The following is a 21240-nucleotide window of genomic DNA, read 5'->3' on the forward strand; positions in this document are numbered from 1 at the left end:
AATCTACCACAACATCCACTAGGGGATATCTTTTCTAGGAAATCAAAGCTCTAATGTAATGCTGCTCAATGAAACTTTCAATGACGATGGAAATATTCTACATCTGAAATGTTCAATATGGTGTGTGCATGCATCCTAAGTTGCTAAGTCATGTCTGACACTTTGCAACCATATGGACTGTAGCCCGCCAGGCTCCTCTGTCCATGCACAGCCAAGAATACTGGAGTGGATTGCCATACCCACCTTCAGGGGATCTTCCCGACTGAGGGATCAAAGTCATGTCTCTTCTGTCTCCTGCATTGACAAGCGGGTTCTTTACCACTAGCACCACCATCTGAAATGTTCAATATGGCATCCATATCAATTGTGTCTAGTGAAGTGAGAAACCCAAGTTTTAATTTTATGTGATTTTTATAAATTTAAGTACTCACATGTAGACAGCAACTACTATTTTGGTTGGTCCTACTCTAAAGGTTAGATTTAGAAAATAGGAGCCACAGTGACAACAGGGTCTTAAATAAAACAAGCATCATAATGATGCTTCAGGGAAATAGAATAGAAGGAAGTGGTAGGGAATCACCCAAGAAAGTCTCCACATGGATGATAAGAGTTTAGTGACAAAGCAGAGTTTGCTCTTGACAAGTGCCTCTACGAGTTGTTGCTGTTGCGGTTGTTCAGTCCCTAAGTCATGTCCAACTCTTTGCGACCCCATGAACTGCAGCCTGTTAGGCTGCACTGTCCTCTACTATCTCCCAGAGTATGCCCAAATTCATGTACATTGAGTGGGTGATGCTATCTAACCATCTCAGCCTCTGCTGCTCCCTTCTCCTTTTGCCTTCAATCTTTCCTAGCATCAGAGTCTTTTCCCATATGTCAGCTGTTTGCATCAGATGTCCAAAGTATTAGAGCTTCAGCATCAATCCTTCCAATGAATATTCGGGGTTGACATCTTTTAGGATTGACTGGTTTGAGCTCCTTGCTTTCCAAGGAACCCTAAAGAGTCTTCTCCAGCACCACAGTTTGAAAGCATCAATTCTTTGGCCCTCAGCCTTCTTTATATGCAAGTCTCACATCTGTACATGACTATCAGAAAAACCATAGCTTTAACTATAAGGACCTTTGTCGGCAAAGTGATGTCTCTGCTTTTTAATAAGCTGTCTAAGTTTGTCATAGCTTCCCTTCCAAGGAGCAAGTGTCTTTTAATTTCATGGCTATGGTCACTGTCCACAGTGATTTTGGAGCCCAAGAAAATAAAATCTGTCACTGCTTCCGCTTTTTCCCTATTTATTTGTCATGAAGTGATGGGACCAAATGCCATGATCTTAGTTTTTTGAATGTTGAGTAGCAAGCCATCTTTTCACTCTCCTCTTTCACCCTCATCAGAAGGCTTTTTAGTTCCTCTTCACTTTCTGTCATTAGAGTAGTATCATCTACATTTCTGAAGTTGTTGATATTTCCCCCAGCAATCTTGATTTCGGCTTGAGATTCATCCAGCCTGGAATTTCACATGATGCATTCTGCATAGAAGTTAAATAAGCAGGATGACAATATACAGCTTGTTGTACTCCTTTCCCAACTCTGAACCAGTCAGTTGCTCTATGTTTGGTTCTAACTATTGCTTATTGTCCTGAATACAGGTTTCTCAGGAGGCAGGTAAGGTGTGCTGGTATTCCATCTCTTTAAGAATTTTCCACAGTTTGCTGTGATCCATAGAGTCAAAGGCTTTGGCATAGTCAATGAAGCAGATGTTTTTCTGGAGTTCCTTCATTTTCTCTATGATGTAGTGAATGTTAGCAATTTTATCTCTGGTTCCTTTTCTCTGCCTTTTCTAAACCCAGCTTGTACACCTGGAAGTTCTTGATTCACACACTGCTGAAGCCTAGCTTGAAGGATTTTGAGCATAACCTTATTAGCATGTGAAATGAGTGCAACTGTACTATAGTTTGAACATTCTTTGGCACTGCCCTTCTTTGGGATTAGAATGAAAATTGAACTTTTCTAGTTCTATAGCCACTGCTGAGTTTTCTAAATTTGCTGACATATTGAGTGCAGCATTTTAACAGCATCTTCTTTTAGGATTTGAAATAGTTCAGCTGGAATTCCATCACCTCCACTAGCTTTGTTTGTAGTGATGCTTCCTGTGGCTCACTTGACTTCACACTCCAGGAGGTCCGGCTCTAGGTAAATGACCACACCATTGTGGTTATCTGGGTCATGTTAAGACCTTTTTTGTATAGTACTTCTGTGTATTCTTGCCACCTCTCCTTAATTTCTGCTTCTGTTAGGTCTGCAAGTTAGCTGGTTGTTTATAGAACATGGGGAAAACATTGAGGAGGCATTGCAAAATGTTAAATTGACCCTGTAAAACAAACTTGGAATGAAGACCAAGAACATGTCTCTTCAAAACCAAGAAGAAGACAAGGGATACTGTGGAATTTCTGGTAGTTACCCAGAGTCACAGAATGAATTTCTCTGCTTGTAAGAGGCAACATGGTCCTGCAGCTTTAAGCAATCCAAAGGTTGCATGCATACCCTTGTTGAAACAGGGTTTCTAATCCACAGTCATTTCCCTAGTGTGAGAGGAACACTTGAGGGCTTCTCCTTATTGTGCATTGCTTTAAGGTCTGTATTCTGAGGCTCTTACCATTTTTCATGTTTAAGAGAAATACAGCCCTGTCTCAGCCTTACTCCCAAGGCAGGTCCACCTTATCTTCATTCCCAGGCCATTAATTAAACCCAAAAAAGCCAGTCTTGGAGTGGAGTCTGAGCTTGTGTTACAGAAGACAGTGGTGGTTAAGTATGTGGCTCTGGAATTAGAGAACTGGTTTGAAAACTATCTTTTCCATCTAAAGCTAAGTTGATGAACTTTTCAGAGTCCAACTTACCTCATCTGTAAAATATGGACAATAGGACCCACATCATTCCTTCTGCAGACTGGAGAAACTAAAGCATCTAAAGTGCTTAGCTCATTGTCTGACATAAAAAAAATTCTCTTAGTGAAAAGCAAGTTTATGACCACAATCTATTCCAACTCCTCAGTTTTAATGGGAATTGGCAAAAAGGGGAAGAGTAATTTAAAATTCATTTAAATTCATTCATTTAACTCAAATATTACCACACTTAATAGATCAATAACATTTCATTGTTCTCCCCTTGAAATATGTCTGTTGTGTATTTGGGGTTTAATAGGATGGCAGAAAGACCTGGAAATTAATCCTGGATCTAGCATTTCCAAGTTGGATGAGTATGCCTGCATTACCCTCCAAGTGAGTTTCTGATCTTTGGAGTGGAGATGATCATACTTGCCATGGACGTGTGAGGATTAAATTATTATAAATTATTAAGCACACATGTAGAGCCTACTCTTCTGTCTAGAAAAGTTGCTCTATAAAAGATGGATTTTCTGGTTTCTTGTCCTGTTGTTGTATTTAGAGAAAAAGATTCCAGTTAGACAAAACCACTTATTATCCTCTAACCCTACAATTAACTTCTCACTTGTCAAGGACTGAAGATCATTGATCATTCAAACTGTTAGTTTGAAACAAAACTAAAAATAGTACATCTTTTTGTTTTTTCCTTCATGAAGAGTACAACTTAACAATATGAAGGGAAGCCCTATACAATACAAAACATTTCTGTAACTGTATTATTGAAACTCAACATAGGGCACTGCACTGCAGCAATCTCTTTCAAAGAGGTAACAACGAAATGTCTCTAGGAGATTTAATAGAATAATTTCTTCATTTACTCACTTCATTATTCAAATGTACACTAGAAGGCTCCTGTATGCCAGGTGCTAGAATAAGTATTATGGATACTAAAACAAACAAAACATATTTCTGGTTTTAAAAGGGCTTTATGTGTATTCAGGGATGCTTCCTCTGGAGAAGACAGGCGGGCACATGAACAAATAAGTCAAAAAACTATTACTCCAATGTGAAAATCAGGTAAAGAGTAGTATTAGTAAATACTAGGGGAATTCAGCCTAACTTCTGTCTATAAATCCCAGCTAACTATGTACAAATGCTGGGGCACCAATCCTCAACCCAGAACACTATACATTAACATGAGTCAAAGCTTAATAACAAACAAATTCACTCAGTGTTTTTTTCTTCCATTTCCATTTGCTCTTGCACCTTAATTTTTATAATAGTTGATTCTAAAAAGGTGAATCGAAGAAGGAACAAGATGGCGGAGGAATAGGACAGCAAGACCACTCTCTCCTCCACAAATTCATCAAAAGAACATTTGAATGCAGAGTAAAGTCCACAAAACAACTTCTGAATGCTGGCAGAGGACATCAGGCACCCAGAAAAGCAGCCCATTGTCTTCAAAAGGAGATTTTTTTAAAACCCACAGATTACCAGCCAAATGGTAACTCCCAGTGGAGAAGCAGCACAGACGCCTGCATACGCCATTAGCAAGCGGGGGCTGGGAGGGAGGAGCCAGCTGAACTGCTTAGAGAGAGGACTGGGCTTGAATGCCACGAGAACAATCTGAGAGAACTGGGGATAGCAAAGCAGACTGGGATAGCTTCCCCCCGAAAAGGCAGAAGGCTCTAACCTAAGACTCTGCCAGCCCCGCTCACAGAACAAAGGACTGAGCAGAGCGAGCTGGCTGTGGTCGGCCCATCCCCCATCCCCAGCCGAGACAGGAAAGGGAGGGCAGCCAGAGCCGGAGTGGGCAACTGTGGCCCCAGAAAGTAATCCGATACTAAACTGCAGGTAGCCTTCATTGCTAATCAAGACTTCTTGGGCTCGGGCCGGTTGATATCCGCCTGAGAAGATGCGCCGGTTGTACACCCAGAAAACCGAGTGGCAGGGACTGGGGAAGTGATAAGTTGCAGCGACCACGCTCACCAAACACCTGGTCACCTGAGCTGCTCGGACTGGGGAAGGCACAAAACGCAGGCCCAACTAAGTCTGCGCCTTTGTGGAATACCCGAGAACCTGAACTTGAGCCGCTCAGACCTGAGAAGTACATACAACCCAGCGCCGGCCTCAGAGACAGTTCCTGGCAGAACAACCTAGAGCCTGTGCAGTGTAGACAGGGACAACACACACGCTGTGAGACGGGGCAAACCCAGTGTGGCGGAGACGCTTCGAGCACTCCCCACAGACGCCAGAGATATTTGTCTGCAGCATTCCTCCCTTCCCAGAACAGGATTGAACAACTGAGCCTTTAAAAAGTGTCCATCCACACCCTAGTGTCAGGGCGGAAATTAGACACTGAAGAGACCAGCAAACAGAAGCTAAACCAGAGGGAACCACCTTGGAAATGACAGATACAGTAGTCTAGAGGCTACTCCAAGAATAAGACCAAAAACCAGAGGCAAGAGGCTTAAGCCCGAATCCTGAGAACACCAGAGAACTCCTGACTCCAGGGAACATTAACCGATAGGAGGTCATCAAACGTCTCCATACCTACACTAAAACCAAGCACCACCCAAGGGTCAACAAGTTCCAGAGAAACACATACCACACAAATTCTCCAGCAACTCAGGAAAATAGCCCTGAACTTCAATATACAGGCTGCCCAAAGTCACTCCAAACCCACTGACATCTCATAACTCATTACTGGACACTTCATTGCACTCCAGAGAGAAGAAATCCAGCTCCACCCACCAGAACACCGACACAAGCTTCCCTAACCAGGGAACCCTGACAAGTCACCCATCCAACCCCACACACAGCGGGGAAACCACATAATAAAGAGAACTCCACAAACTGCCAGAAGAGGGAAAGGCCACCCCAAACAAAGCAATATAAGCAAGATGAAGAGGCAGAGAAATACCCAGCAAGTAAAGGAACAAGATAAATGCCCACCAACACAAACAAAAGAGGAAGATAAAGGGAATCTACCTGATAAAGAATTTCGAATTTTGATGGTGAAAATGATTCAAAATCTTGAAAGCAAAATGGAGTTACAGATAAATAACCTGGAGAAAAGGATTGAGATGATGGAAGAAAGGTTTCATAAGGACTTAGAGGAAATAAAAAAGAGTCAATATACAATGAATAATGCAATAGATGAGATCAGAAACACTCTGGAGGGAACAAACAGTAGAATAACAGAGGCAGAAGATAGGATAAGCGAACTAGAAGATAGAATTGTAGAAATAAATGAAACAGAGAGGAAAAAAGAAAAACGAATTAAAAGAAATGAGGACAATATTAGAGACCTCTGGGACAATGTTAAACGCTCCAACATTCAAATCATAGGAGTCTCAGAAGAAGAAGACAAAAAGAAAGACCATGAGAGAATACTTGAGGAGATAATAGTTGAAAACTTCCCTAAAATGGGGAAAGAAATAATCACCCAAGTCCAAGAAACCCAGAGAGTCCCCAACAGGATAAACCCAAGGCGAAATACTCCAATACACATATTAATCAAATTAACAAAGATCAAACACAAAGAACAAATATTAAAAGCAGCAAGGGAAAAACAGCAAATAACACACAAGGGGATTCCCATAAGGATAACAGCTGATCTTTCAACAGAAACTCTTCAGGCCAGGAGGGAATGGCAAGACATACTTAAAGTGATGAAAGAAAATAACCTACAGCCCAGATTACTGTACCCAGCAAGGATCTCATTCAAATATGAAGGAGAAATCAAAAGTTTTACAGACAAGCAAAAGCTGAGAGAATTCAGCATCACCAAACCAGCTCTCCAACAGATGCTAAAGGATCTTCTCTAGACAGGAAACACAGAAAGGGTGTATAAACTCGAACCCAAAGCAATAAAGAAAATGGCTATGGGATCATACTTATCAATAATTACCTTAAACATAAATGGGTTGAATGCCCCAACCAAAAGACAAACACTGGCTGAATGGATACAAAAACAAGACCCCCATATATGTTTTCTACAAGAAACCCACCTCAAAACGAGGAACACATATAGACTGAAAGTGAAGGGCTGGAAAAAGATATTCCATGCAAATAGAGACCAAAAGAAAACAGGAGTAGCAATACTCACATCAGATAAAATAGACTTTAAAACAAAGGCTGTGAAAAGAGACAAAGAAGGAAACTACATAATGATCAAAGGAACAACCCAAGAAGAAGATATAACAATTATAAATATTTATACACCCAACATAGGAGCACCGCAATATGTAAGACAATTACTAACAAGTATGAAAGGGGAAATTAACAACAATGCAATAATAGTAGCAGATTTTAATACCCCAGTTACATCCATGGATAGATCAACTAAACAGAAAATTAACAAGGAAACACAAACTTTAAATGATACAATAAACCAGCTAGACCTAATAGATATCTATCTATAGGACATTTCACCCCAAAACAATGAATTTCACCTTTTTCTCAAGCACACACAGAACCTTTTCCAAGATAGATCACATTCTGGGCCATAAATCTAGCCTTGGTAAATTCAAAAAAATTGAAATCATTCCAAGCATCTTTTCTGACAACAATGCAGTAAGATTAGATCTCAATTATGGGAGAAAAACCATTAAAAATGCCAACATATGGAGGCTGAACTACACGCTGCTGAATAATGAACAAATCATAGAAGAAATCAAAAGAGAAATCAAAATATGCATAGAAATGAATGAAAATGAAAACACAACAACCCAAAACCTCTGGGACACTGTAAAAGCAGTGCTAAGGGGGAAGTTCATAGCAATAGAGGCACACCTCAAGAAACAAGAAAAATTCAACTAAATAACCTAACCATACATCTAAAGCAACTAGAAAAGGAAGAAATGAAGAACCCCAGGGTCAGTAGAAGGAAAGAAATTGTAAAAATTAAGGCAGAGATCAATGCAAAAGAAACAAAAGAGACCATAGCAAAAATCAACAAAGCCAAAAGCTGGTCTTTGAGAAGGTAAATCAAATTGACAAACCACTAGCCAGACTCATCAAGAAACAAAGGGAGAAGAACCAAATCAATAAAATTAGAAATGAAAATGGAGAGATCACAACTGACAACACAGAAATACAAAGGATTATTAGAGAATACTATCAGCAATTATATGGCAGTAAAATGAATAACCTGGAAGAAATGGACAAATTCCTAGAAAAGTACACCTTTCCAAAACTGAACCAGGAAGAAATAGAAAATCTGAACAGACCCATCACAAGCACGGAACTAGAGGCTGTAATCAGAAATCTTCCAGCAAACAAAAGCCCAGGTCCAGATAGCTTCACAGCTGAATTCTACCAAAAATTTAGAGAAGAGCTAACACCTATTCTACTCAAACTCTTCCAGAAAATTGCTGAGGAAGGGAAACTTCCAAACTCATTGTATGAGGCCACCATCACCCTAATCCCAAAACCTCGTAAAGACCCCACAAAAAAAGAAAACTACAGGCCAATATCACTGATGAACATAGATGCAAAAATCCTTAACAAAATTCTAGCAATCAGAATCCAACAACACATTAAGAAGATCATACATCATGACCAAGTGGGCTTTATCCCAGGAATGCAAGGATTCTTCAATATCTGCAAATCAATCAACATAATACACCACATTAACAAACTGAAAAATAAAAATCATATGATTATCTCAATAGATGCAGAGAAAGCCTTCGACAAAATTCAACATCCATTTATGATAAAACCCTCCAGAAAGTGGGAATAGAAGGGACATACCTCAACATAATAAAAGCTATATACAACAAACCCACAGCAAACATTATCCTCAATGGTGAAAAACTGAAAGCATTTCCCCTAAAGTCAGGAACAAGACAAGGGTGCCCACTCTCACCACTACTATTCAACATAGTTCTGGAAGTTTTGGCTACAGCAATCAGAGCAGAAAAAGACATAAAAGGAATACAAATTGGAAAAGAAGTAAAACTTTCACTGTTGGCTGATGACATGATCTTCTACACAGAAAACCCTAAAGACTCTACCAGAAAACTACTAGAGCTAATCAATGATTACAGTAAAGTTGCAGGATATAAAATTAACACACAGAAATCCCCTGCATTCCTATACACTAATAATGAGAAAATAGAAAGAGAAATTAAGGAAACTATTCCATTCACTGTTGCAATGAAAAGAATTAAATACTTAGGAATATATCTAACTAAGGAAACAAAAGACTTGTACATAGAAAACTATAAAACACTAGTGAAAGTAATCCAAGAGGACACTAATAGATGGAGAAATATACCGTGTTTGTGGATTGGAAGAATAAATATTGTCAAAATGAGTATACTACCCAAAGTAATTTATACATTCAATGCAATCCCTATCAAGCTACCAACGATATTTTTCACAGAACTAGAACAAATAATCTCACAATTTGTATGGAAATACAAAAAACCTCGAATAGACAAAGCAATCTTGAGGAAGAAGAATGAAACTGGGGGAATTAACCTGCCGGACTTCAGGCTCTGCTACAAAGCCACAGTCATCAAGATAGTATGGTACTGGCATAAAGACAGAAATATAGATCAATGGAACAAAATAGAAAGCCCAGAGATAAATCCACGCACCTATGGACACCTTATCTTTGACAAAGGAGGCAAGAATATAAAATGGAGAAAAGACAGTCTCTTTAACAAGTGGTGCTGGGAAAACTGGTCAGCCACTTGTAAAAGAATGAAACTAGAACACTTCCTAACACCATACACCAAAATAAACTCAAAATAGATTAGAGAGCTAAATGTAAGACCAGAAACTATAAAACTCCTAGAGGAGAACGTAGGCAAAACACTCTCCGACATAAATCACAGCAGGATCCTCCAAGACCCACCTCCCAGAATATTGGAAATAAAAACAAAAATAAACAAATGGGACCTAATTAAAATCAAAAGCTTCTGCACAGCAAAGGAAACTATAAGCAAGGTGAAAAGACAGCCTTCAGAATGGGAGAAAATAATAGCAAATGAAGCAACTGATAAGGGATTAATCTCCAAAATATACAAGCAGCTCCTGCAGCTCAATTCCAGAAAAATAAATGACCCAATCAAAAAATGGGCCAAAGAACTAAACAGACATTTCTCCAAAGAAGACATAAAGATGGCTAACAAACACATGAAAAAATGCTCAACATCCCTCATAATTAGAGAAATGCAAATCAAAACCACAATGAGATACCATTTCACACCTGTCAGAATGGCTGCTATCCAAAAGTCTACATGCAATAAATGCTGGAGAGGGTGTGGAGAGAAGGGAACCCTCTTACACTGTTGGTGAGAATGCAAACTAGTACAGCCACTATGGAGAATAGTGTGGAGCTTCCTCAAAAAACTGGAAATAAAACTGCCATATGATCCAGCAATCGCACTCCTGGGCATACACACCGAGGAAACCAGAATTGAAAGAGACACATGTATTCCAATGTTCATCGCAGCACTGTTTATAATAGCCAGGACATGGAAGCAACCTAGATGTCCATCTGCAGATGAATGGATAAGAAAGCTTTGGTACATATACACAATGGAGTATTATTCAGCTATTAAAAAGAATGCATTTGAATCAGTTCTAATGAGGTGGATGAAACTGGAGCGTATTATACAGAGTGAAGTAAGCCAGAAAGAAAAACACCAATACAGTATACTAACGCATATATATGGAATTTAGAAAGATGCAAATGATAACCCTGTATACGAGACAGCAAAAGAGACACAGATGTATAGAACAGTCTTTGGGACTCTGTGGGAGAGGGTGAGGGTGGGATGATTTGGGAGATGGCATTGAAACATGTATGCTGTCATATGTGAAACGAATCACCAGTTCAGGGTCAATGCATGATACAGGATGCTCGGGACTGGTACATGGGGATGACCCAGAGGGAGGATATGGGGAGGAAGGAAGTGGGAGGGGGGTTCAGGAAGGGAAACTCATGTACACCCGGTGCGGATTCATGTCAATGTATGGCAAAACCAACCAATATAATATTGTAAAATAATTAGCCTCCAATTTAAAAAAAAAAAGGCGAATCATTGTAAAACTTATAAAATTTGGGAAATGAGTACTCCTCTGCTAGGACTGCTACAATAAAATGCCACAGAAAAGGTGTCTGGAAAAACATGCATTTATTTTTCAAGGTTCTAGAGGGGAGAAGTCCGAGATCAAGGTGCCCTGGTTGCGGGAGTAGGGAGGACGAGGGGAGGGGAGTGAGGTGAGGGGCGGTGGTTCTGGTGAGGGCTCTGTTCCTAACTTGAGGACAGCTGCCTTCTCACTGTATTCTCACTTTTCCTTTCCTCTCGGGGTGCTTTACAATGTTGTGCCAGTTTCTGCCATACAATGACGTGACTCAGCCATGTGTATACATACCTCCCCTCTGTTCTGAACCTCCCTTCCACCTCCACATCCTAACCTGCTAGGTCACCTCAGTTCACCAAGCTGAGCTCCCTGTACTGCGCAGCAGCTTCCCACTAGCTATCTATTTTACACACAGTAGTGTATATATGTCAGTGATGCTCTCTCAATTCGTCCCACCCTCTCTTTCCTTTCCTGGGTTCACAAGTTCGTTCTCTCTGTCTGCATCTCTATCTCTGCCTTGCAAATAGGTTCAGAAAGATGAAATTTTGACATTGCTTTGTGCATGGGCCAGGAAGGAGCAGAATCTTAATTAGATGCCCATTCCAGAAACTATATCCACTAAATACCTTTGTAATCACTTAACTAAAGCAACTCACTTTTTAAATAAGCTATAAGTAATACATTCCTCACCAGGGTTTTGAAAGTAACATTTGTTTTCTGTTCCCAGAGCTCACATTTGATTGTACTGGCAGAAAGTCAAGACTCACAGAGCCACCTCCTGTCTAATCAGAATTAATCTACAGTAATAATTGGAGGGAGACTGACATGCAGCATTGAATGCCAGTTAGAAGCAAATATCGCATTGAGCTCAATGTGTGTATTAAAAAAAAAAAAAGACTGGAGAAAGCAACGTTAGTCTCTGTGTCAAAGAGGAGAAATTCTTTTTGAAAGTAGAAAGAGAAGAATTACTGGAAATCTTTTCTCATCAGTGTATAGTTATGAGAGTTCCAAGGTCAAGCTATCTCAGAGTCTGTAAGGTAACTCATGGCCCAGAAAAATGAAAAATTTATGAAAAAATTATTATGAAAATGGCAAAATATCCTCACAGAACTAAAACATCTTGAAGTTTTTCAATTTTTCAGCAAGTGTTTGCCAAGAGAAGAACCTGATTACAGATTCAAGTATAGTCTTGAGAAAAGTCATCTCCATTCTATTTAGGGAAGCCAGGAATTATTCTGTATAAACTCAGTCAGCCATCTTAAGGCTCCTTCACTCAAGATTATTAGAATTTTTAAATCAGTTTCATATAGTTTACACTGAAAGCAGGATCCATAAAAAGGACTGATGACTACATGGACAAGCAACCCATGTCCTGGTCAGAAGGGCCACACACATGGTATAATGCTCTGATATCACTGTCTTGTGATTCTTAATGCTTTTTAAATGAGAAGCTTCATGCTTTCATTTTGCACTAGCCCCTACAAAGTTATATTGATTGCCCAACTCCAACACCACCCAAAGGATACATTCAGCTGGACTTCTGACTCTAGCTCAGGAGGGACTTCATAGGGGGAAAAAAACGCCCATTCACTCAACTTTGCTTATGTATTCAATACCTATGTAATTCATCATGTTCAAGAAACAATTCAGAAGAAACTAAAGGGAACAATTGCTGTGATCCCTGCATTGGTTACTTTTCAACTGATCCTAACAGTGATTACTCTGCATCTTTCAACTCAGATATCAGCAGGCTGATGGACTTTCGACTCCAGTTCTGATCAGAGATTGTGATCTGAATCAGGAAGAAAATATCTGGTTTATTCTATTCACCACTCCTTTACTGGATATCCTAATCACAATCCAACTCTTCCCAAGTTGAAACGAAGGTTACCAGATGAACCAGATATCTTATTTTTGGCTGATTGTCTGGGTATTGGGGCTTCCTTGCTGGCTTAGACAGTAAAAATATCTGCCTACAATGCAGGGAACCGGGTTGGATCTCTCGGTTGCGAAGATCCCCTGGAGAAGGGACTGGCAACCCACTCCAGTATTCTTGCCTGGAGAATCCCATGGTCTAGGAGCCTGGCAGACCACATTCCACAGGGTCGCAAAGAGTCTGACACGACTGAAGTGACTGAGCACACATGCACAGCCTGAAGTAACAGTCAAATAAATATTATCTCTGAGAAAGCAACTTGATGCCAAAACTAATTCTCTGCTTCATGCAAAAAACAAAAACAATAATTGCTAGTGAGTTAAATATCAGACAGTTACTATTTTCATCTTGTTCATCAATAAAGAACAAAACTCAAATGTCAAAAGAGTTGATGATGCATATCAATACCTATATTAATTTCAAAAGACAATCTTATTTAAATTCAATTAAATCCATATTTCTTTGTTAAATAGCATATTAGCACGAAGATTCTTTAAGCAAGTGTTACTGACATGACTACACTGTTAGGAAAAGCTTATACAACAACAACTTGAATTATAATTTGAAAGCTAGGAAGCTAGCTTTTAAAGAAATAGTGATGTTTATTTCTATGAGAGAATCTCACATTAAAAAAAAGTTCCAAGAACTTCAGCATTCTCTAAATTCAACATAATATACAGGTTTTCACCCAAAGGGGGGGAAAATGTAACTTTTTTTAAAAAATGCAGAATTAGATGTCAGTTTTTCCATTAAGTGCAACTCAAAGTTATTGGAAATAATAAGAAAGTGATGCCTGGTTTCACTGAATAGGACTGGCAATGTGGAATACAGCAGGAGAAAGGACCAGGAATATGGTACAAAACCTGACCAAGAGGACCAAACAGTTCCACCTAGATCAGGAAAGACACACGAGTCTGTCATGTACGGGCCGAGCAAACAGAATGAGGGCAAAGGCAGAGCCGCTGTAAGCAAACAGGGGAAGTGTACCAGGAGGACGGAGGGAAGTGAGTTCAGGAGCGGAAGCCGGGTGCCAGAAACAGATCACACCAGAGAACGGAAGGAAGTAGCAGAAAGCAGGAGTGTAGTCTCTCACAACTCAAAACTCAGTCTAGGGACTCCTGCTCACCCGGGGCACGGTGCAGAAGCAGAATCATCGGCGCACTCGACAGCTAGCGAATCAGAATCTGCAGGTAATGATGTGTCCAGATGCTGCGCGCGCACCTGAAAGCCTGCGCAGCGCCTCTCCGGGCGTTTGGCTCCCGCCCGGTCTCTTGGGAAGGTGCTTCTGCCCTCTGTCACAGTGCTCATGACCTTGGGCACGTGACCTTGGGCACGCAGTCTGCTGCCTGTTCTTCCCAAAACTGGTTTTTCTCACCTTTACTCTTTTTTTCCTTCATCTCTTAAAAAGTATATTCAAATTCTTATTGAAAACCTAAAATACACACTTATGTACATTTCTGATTTTGGTATCTAACTGGTTAAATGATAAGTGAAGAAAATTATTTACTAATAGCTATGGGATTAAATGATTTCTCATTTGGAAAAAAAAATAATGAATTTCTCTCTCCACTTTACATGGTATATAAAACAACTGCCAGAGACATTAAAGTTGAATGTGAATTAAAAAGCCATAAAAATTTAGATAATGTGGTGGGCTGAATGTTTGTCTGTGTCCCTCCAAAATTCATATAAAAAAAATCTAGATAAGATGTGTCACATTATTTCAAAGGAAAAAAGGCTTTTCCGGATATAAAATATATTTCTACACATGAGACAAAAGGAAAATCTATATCATTCTTACAACATAAAGGTTGGAGACCACTGCAGGTCAAAATACAATAAGCCAAAGTCAAAGAAAAAATACAAACTGTGCATAAGTATGGTAACTACAGGAATAATATAGTCATTAAATCAAAAGCTTTTATGCACTAGTAAGAAATATAAATACTGCAATAGGAAATTTTTTAATGAAACAAGTAATCAATTCATTAGGGAAAGAGTCAATTGCCCATATCTGGAAAAGCATTCAGGTCTGTTAGTTAAAATATATATTTCAAAAATAATGAAGCACACTATTAAGACTATTATATAGTTATAGTAATTATGACAACATGATATCAGCTTAAGTGTGTATACTAAAGGATTCAGGAAAAGAATAGAATCCAGAAAACCACACTTCTCTGGTCAATGGAATTACAAAGAGGACACTGCAGTGAAGTGAGACAAGTTATGGTGTTTTCCAGTAAGTGATATTGAATGACCCAGATATTCTAGTCAAAAAGAAAAATCATCCTACCTTCATTCCACAAGTAAAAGTTACTCCACATAGATTGCAGACTTAAATGTGAAAGGTAAAGAAATAAAAATTGTAGGAGAAAACATAGGAGAATATCTTTGTGTCTTTGGAATAGGCAAAGATTTTTTAAACAGAGCAAAGATCTGCAAATTATAAAAATTTATATATCAGACTTTATTAAGATCAATGCAGTTCAAGTTCATCATCAAGTACCATTAAGAGAGGAAAAGGGTAGGCTGCAGATGGAGGAAAAATATTTGATTGCATCTATCTCACAAAAGACTCATCAAAAATGTATAAAGAATTTTATAAATCAGTTCAAAAAAGTGGTTAAAATGGGCCAAAGTTTTAAATAGAAACTTCACAAAAAGGATATCTGAATTTCCAGTAAACAAGAAAATATGCATAACTTTATGATGAAACCCACAGTGAGGTATCACTAAAATTCCACCCAAAAGCCAAAATAAAAACAAAAAAGAAAGATTATGTTTCAAAGGTATCTAAGATTCATGATTTCTTAAGAAAAAATTGACTTCTTTATATTTATTCTCAGTTTTCTTTTTTTAGTATACTTATAAACTATGAACCTAAAGAGTAGAAAAGTTTGGTTATATTTGAATCTTTACAACAAAGGAGTTATGTCTAATATTTTAATTCATAATGTTACACTTAATATAACCTCATAAAAATCCATGTCTAAACTAATTTTTATCCATGCAATTAGTTAAAATCTTATTCTTAGCATGAAAGTGAGTTAATGGATCCAACTGTCCTTTTACTAAGTTAATCACCAAGTCAGCAGATTGGCTACATATCAAATGCACAGCACTATAGAGCACACCTCTCAGTGTAACTAGCCCAACAGTTGAGACGGTCAGCCCCAGTTAAATTCTTCAAAGTGTGTGAAGGTACTGCGGTAACATTTTAATTTGGAAAAGAATAGCTTTCCTAGTCTTTTTCCACACATTTTGTCATTAAAGGATACTCTTCAAACCTCAGCCCAGAAATTAAATAGTGCCTTGTGAAAGTCAAGACAGGAAACTTTTGATCCAAACTGCTTTGGGATCTTAGAAGATCACCTGATGGGCTGTCCCACATCAACCTAGATGTAGACAACTAAGGAAGCCTGGAGATAGAAGTGGTCCGATCTCAAAGTCCCAGAGGTTAGCTTCTCTGAGATGCTCTTGGCTCTGTAGGACATGGGATGGCTCCAAAATTGAGTGTCAGTAATCCAGACAGGGAGACATGGGTAAAATGCCTACCAAGGCTACCAAATGAAAGGCATGGCAGAGGCATTTGGCGTATAAGCAAAAGAGGTGGTGAGGCTGAATCAGCTAGGAAGAAATACAAGACAACTAGCTGAGAAACTAGAAGAAAATAATCACTTCAAAGGATGTACTGTTGCATAAGAAACCACACCAAAACTTAGTGGTTTATTTGCTTGCAGTTTCTGTGGATTAGGAATTCAGGAAGGGTGTCCTGGGGACATCCTATCTGTAATGAATAAAGAAGGCTGAATTCCGAAGAATTGATGCTTTTGAACTGTGGTGCTGGAGAAGACTCTTAAGACTCCCTTGGACTGCAAGGAGATCAAACCAGTCAATCCTAAAGGAAATCAACCCTGAATATTCATTGGAAAGACTGATGCTGAAGCTGAAGCTCCAATACTTTGGGCACCTGATGAGAAGAGCCATTAGAAAAGACCCTGATGCTGGGAAAGATTGAAGGCAGGAGAAGGGGATAACAGAGGATGAGATACTTGGATGGCATCACCGACTCAATGGACATGAGTTTGAGTAAACCCCAGGAAAATGGCAAAGGACAGAGAAGCCTAGCGTGCTGCAGTTCATGGGGTCACAAAGAGTCACACGACTTAGCAACAGAACAACAAAGGACTTCTGCAGAGGCAGCTTAAATAGAAGGGTTGGTCGGATTGCTGGATGGGCTCATACGTATCTGAGGCTCATTCTACACCAGCATGTTCCTCTTCCATGTGGCTTCTCCATACAGTTTGGACTTTGCGACATCACAGTGCTCACAAGGTTCTAAAATGAAGTGTTCTAAGAGGACTAGCCCCATGATACAGGGCTTATTAAGAATTTGCTGGCATCATGCTGCTTGTGTCCAACTGCACGAACCAAGTTACACAACCAGTCAGTGTAGCCAAGTTACACAACCCTGTCAAGGTGGGAAGAGACCATCCAAAGATGGAAAGGGACTCACCAGGAGGCAGTGGCATGTTGGTAAGAGTTTAAAAAGCAGTTCTGTGAGAGAAACAGCTCTGACTCAAAACATTTGCTGGTTTCTAGAATACAAATTCTCCTACTGTGGCCCTTGAAGGGCTTCCCAGGTGGTGCTAGTGGTAAAGAACCTGTCTGCCAGTGCAGGAGACATAAGAGATGTGTATTTGATCCCTGGGTTGGGAAGATCCCCTGGAGAAGGGAATGGCAACCCACTCTAGTGATCTTGCTTAGCGAATCCCATGGACAGAGGAGCCTGGCAGGTACAGTCCAGAGGGTTGCACAGAGTCGGACATGAGTGAAGCGACTTAGCACGCACGCAGCACGCCTGGCCCATGAAAGCTTTCCAAAGTGACAAACCAAAATGACAAAACATGGAGTTAGGAAGAGACGTACACAATCCCCTTGATAAACTGGTACAAGGGGGCTCAAGCTTACCACCATCTGGAAAACTAAGCTGGGAAGGCACTTAGTGGGACAAAAGCCTAGAGGAACAGGAAGACAGGAATACTGTTGACGAGATCAGAGGAGCTAGAATAAAAGGTGCAGATCTTTTCTGTCCACACTCCTCACCTACCTGCCCAAGTGCCACCACTCAGAGGAGGTGGAAAGGATTCTAACTCTGAAAATATGAACTTTCACAAGTCTAACCCATTCATCAGACTAGATTCAATGACTAGAGTAAAAGAGAGCAATCCCTGTGCTCCAGTGGGATGTGGGTTTGTAACACAAATCAGATCAATTAGGGAAAAAAATTAAAATTACATTTTGAATGACGATTTTTATTAAAACAGACAGTGCTTCTCTTATGAAGTCTAGAACCAGTCCTAAAAGCAAAATTTGTAATTCTTATTCCAGCAGGTCTAGGTTGGTGGTGGGCAGGAAAAAAGATTAATCACCTCTCTGAATAATAATGGGAATTAATAATTTCAAGGAAAAGAGAAAGTATTGATACTAACTCTGAGGCAGTGAAATAACTCACTCCTTCTTCATTATGAATTTACTCAAGGATTTAGGCCTATAATCCTGAGACCTGCGTGCACGGGCGCATGCACATGTGTGCACACACACACATACACACAGGCAATAGGTGATACCTCACACTTCGCCTTAGGGCCTGGGAGACGAAAGGAAATGATGGAGATGACGTGGCAAAATAGAGACCATACAGCCAGTCTCGGGAGCTAGCCTCCTCCCAGGCCCATTTCTGCCTAGTGCATTGTGACTTCCTATGCTGCCTGATATTCTGCTTCTCAAGAGAACCTGGACATACAGATATCTAAATGAAATCACCAGGGCACTTCCCTGGTGGTCCAGTAGCTAAGACTCCTTGCTCCCCATGCAGGGGGCCTGGGTTCGATCCCTGGTCAGGGAATGAGATCCCACATGCTAACACTAAGAGGCAATCAAGAGTTCATAGGCCACAACTAAAAGATTCTGCATGCTGCAACAACGATCGCGCATGTGACAACCATGACATGGCAAAGCCAAATAAATAAATACGAAAAAAAGAAAAAATGAAGTTGCCAGAATTTTAAAGTGTGTTCAAGTAACTCAATTTCTGTTCTTTTCTTTCTTTCATCTGTCCTTCCTTTTCTCTTCTTTGTTTAACATCAAATAGTTTCATGTTAAATGCTAAAACCAAGCAATTTTGCAAATTTTGTTCCACTGGTTTGACTTCTGGTTCAGATGGCACTACACCTGAGGATCGACTTTGGGGCTTTAAGGGGTGCATCTGGACATTTGATCTAATCTCCATGAGAGTTTACGAACACGTGTGCTCACACCTCAGTAATTGTGCTCATATCTTAGCAATTAAACTCAGGCTTGGGCAACTCCATAACCAGTAACAGTTTCACTACCATAGGTTGTGCCTTAGGCTATAGAAAACTGATTTTCCTACTATTATTAAAAGAAGGCATCAAAATGTATTTCACAGGAATACCAAACTTAAGGTCTATGGCTATGATTAAATGATGTTATGATTTAATTGATGTATTAGGCACAGAAGCAGAAGTTCTTCCATACTAGGATTGGTAAGGAATATTCTCTATCAGCCCCCTATTCTTTGTCATAGAGGATCACACAAAGTTCAACAATGACATTCCTGCTGGATCTCAGGACCTTGGATGCTCTCTGAACCAGAGCAGCTGCTAGAATAAGGCTAATGATGGGTCAAATTTCAACTCCAAAACTAACCAACGATTGGACTTTGACAGTGTTTCAATCTCCCAAAGCTCTATTTCCTTTAAGATAAAGGTAATAATAAATATTAGCCATCTCAAGAATGTTAATTAGCAGGAAAAAGGTAACAACAAATATAGAGAATTCAGAGTCTAACATACACTAATCACTCAAAAAATAACATTGTTTTTGGTGTTATTTGATTCTAGAATGCGTGGATCTATTTTTGACAAAAATTCCAAACATGTGGATTACTCTAAGAAGAATTGAGACAATTACGTTTGGCATTCACATCACACTCAGTCAGAAGACAATGTAACTCCTGTTTTTACTGTTGACGCTTTCCATTCTGATTTTCTATATATACACCCCTCCCCCTCAAAAAGAAAAAAAAATAGTCTGCAAGAAAGTCCTGTGATAAGGTAATTGTGTGTATGTGTAACACATATCTGTATTTTCAGACCATACTCAGAAGTTTTCTCATTTACATATAGAGTATATTTCTATCTGCAGGAGGCCAGTTGGACCCTGTCTGAATTTGGAAAACCATTTAGGGAAACTCTAAGTCAGCTTAAATGTCAAACAATTCTTTCTGGATTGATGGGATTATAGGCTCTTTTTAAAAAGCTTATTCTTTACACTTTTTTTTTTTTGCACTTTCTTCTTTAATAAAAGTTATATTTTTAAAACCAGGAAGTTGCTTAAAGTACAGATAATTAGCTTAAGAATTATAACATTTGCAAGTGTTTAGTTGTTCCTGATACGAATTCATATAATTAATTAAAACTATATTAGTACTTGTAAATAGTATTAAAGTGTTCTTGGCTTTGAGAATTTGACCAGGATGACCTTGAAAAGCAGACTGCAGTTTCCCTTCAGCAAAAGGGAATGAAAATTCAGAGCAGCACCTTTACCTTGAACTGTATAACAACAAGGCAGTATTTTTCTTGGAAAATATAACTTATATGGGTAACTACTCAGAACAAGTGTTTTAACTATCCTTGTTCATAACACACTTGTTTAAATTCTGCTTCATTTAACTGCTTCTGTGTCATAAACCACTCCAAGCTTCAGTTCAATTCAGTTCAGTTGCTCAGTTGTGTCCAACTCTTTAGACCCCATGGACTGCACAATGCCAGGACTCCCTGTCCATCACCAACTCCCGGAATTTACTCAAACTCATGTCCATTGAGTCGGCGATGCCATCCAACCACCTCATCCTCTGTAGTCCACTTCTCCTCCTGTCTTCAATCTTTCCCAGCATCAGGGTCTTTTCCAATGAGTCAGTTCTTTGAACAGGTGGCCAAAGTATTGGAGTTTCAGCTTCAGCATCAATCCTTCCAATGAACACCCAGGACTGATTTCCTTTAGGATGGACTCCTTGGATCTCCATGCAGTCCAAGGGACTGTTGAGAGTCTTCTCCAACACCACAGTTCAAAAGCATCAATTCTTCAGCACTCTGCTTTCTTTATAGTTCAGCTCTCACATCCATACATGACTACTGGAAAAACCATAGCTTTGACTATACGGATCTTTGTTGGCAAAGTAATGTCTTTGCTTTTTAATATGCTGTCTAGGTTGGTCCTAACTTTCCTGCCAAGGAGTAAGCA

The sequence above is a fragment of the Moschus berezovskii genome, chromosome 24 (assembly GCF_049115385.1).
Source record: "Moschus berezovskii isolate FMDL1 chromosome 24, NW_MosBer_1.0, whole genome shotgun sequence".
NCBI lineage: Eukaryota > Metazoa > Chordata > Mammalia > Artiodactyla > Moschidae > Moschus > Moschus berezovskii.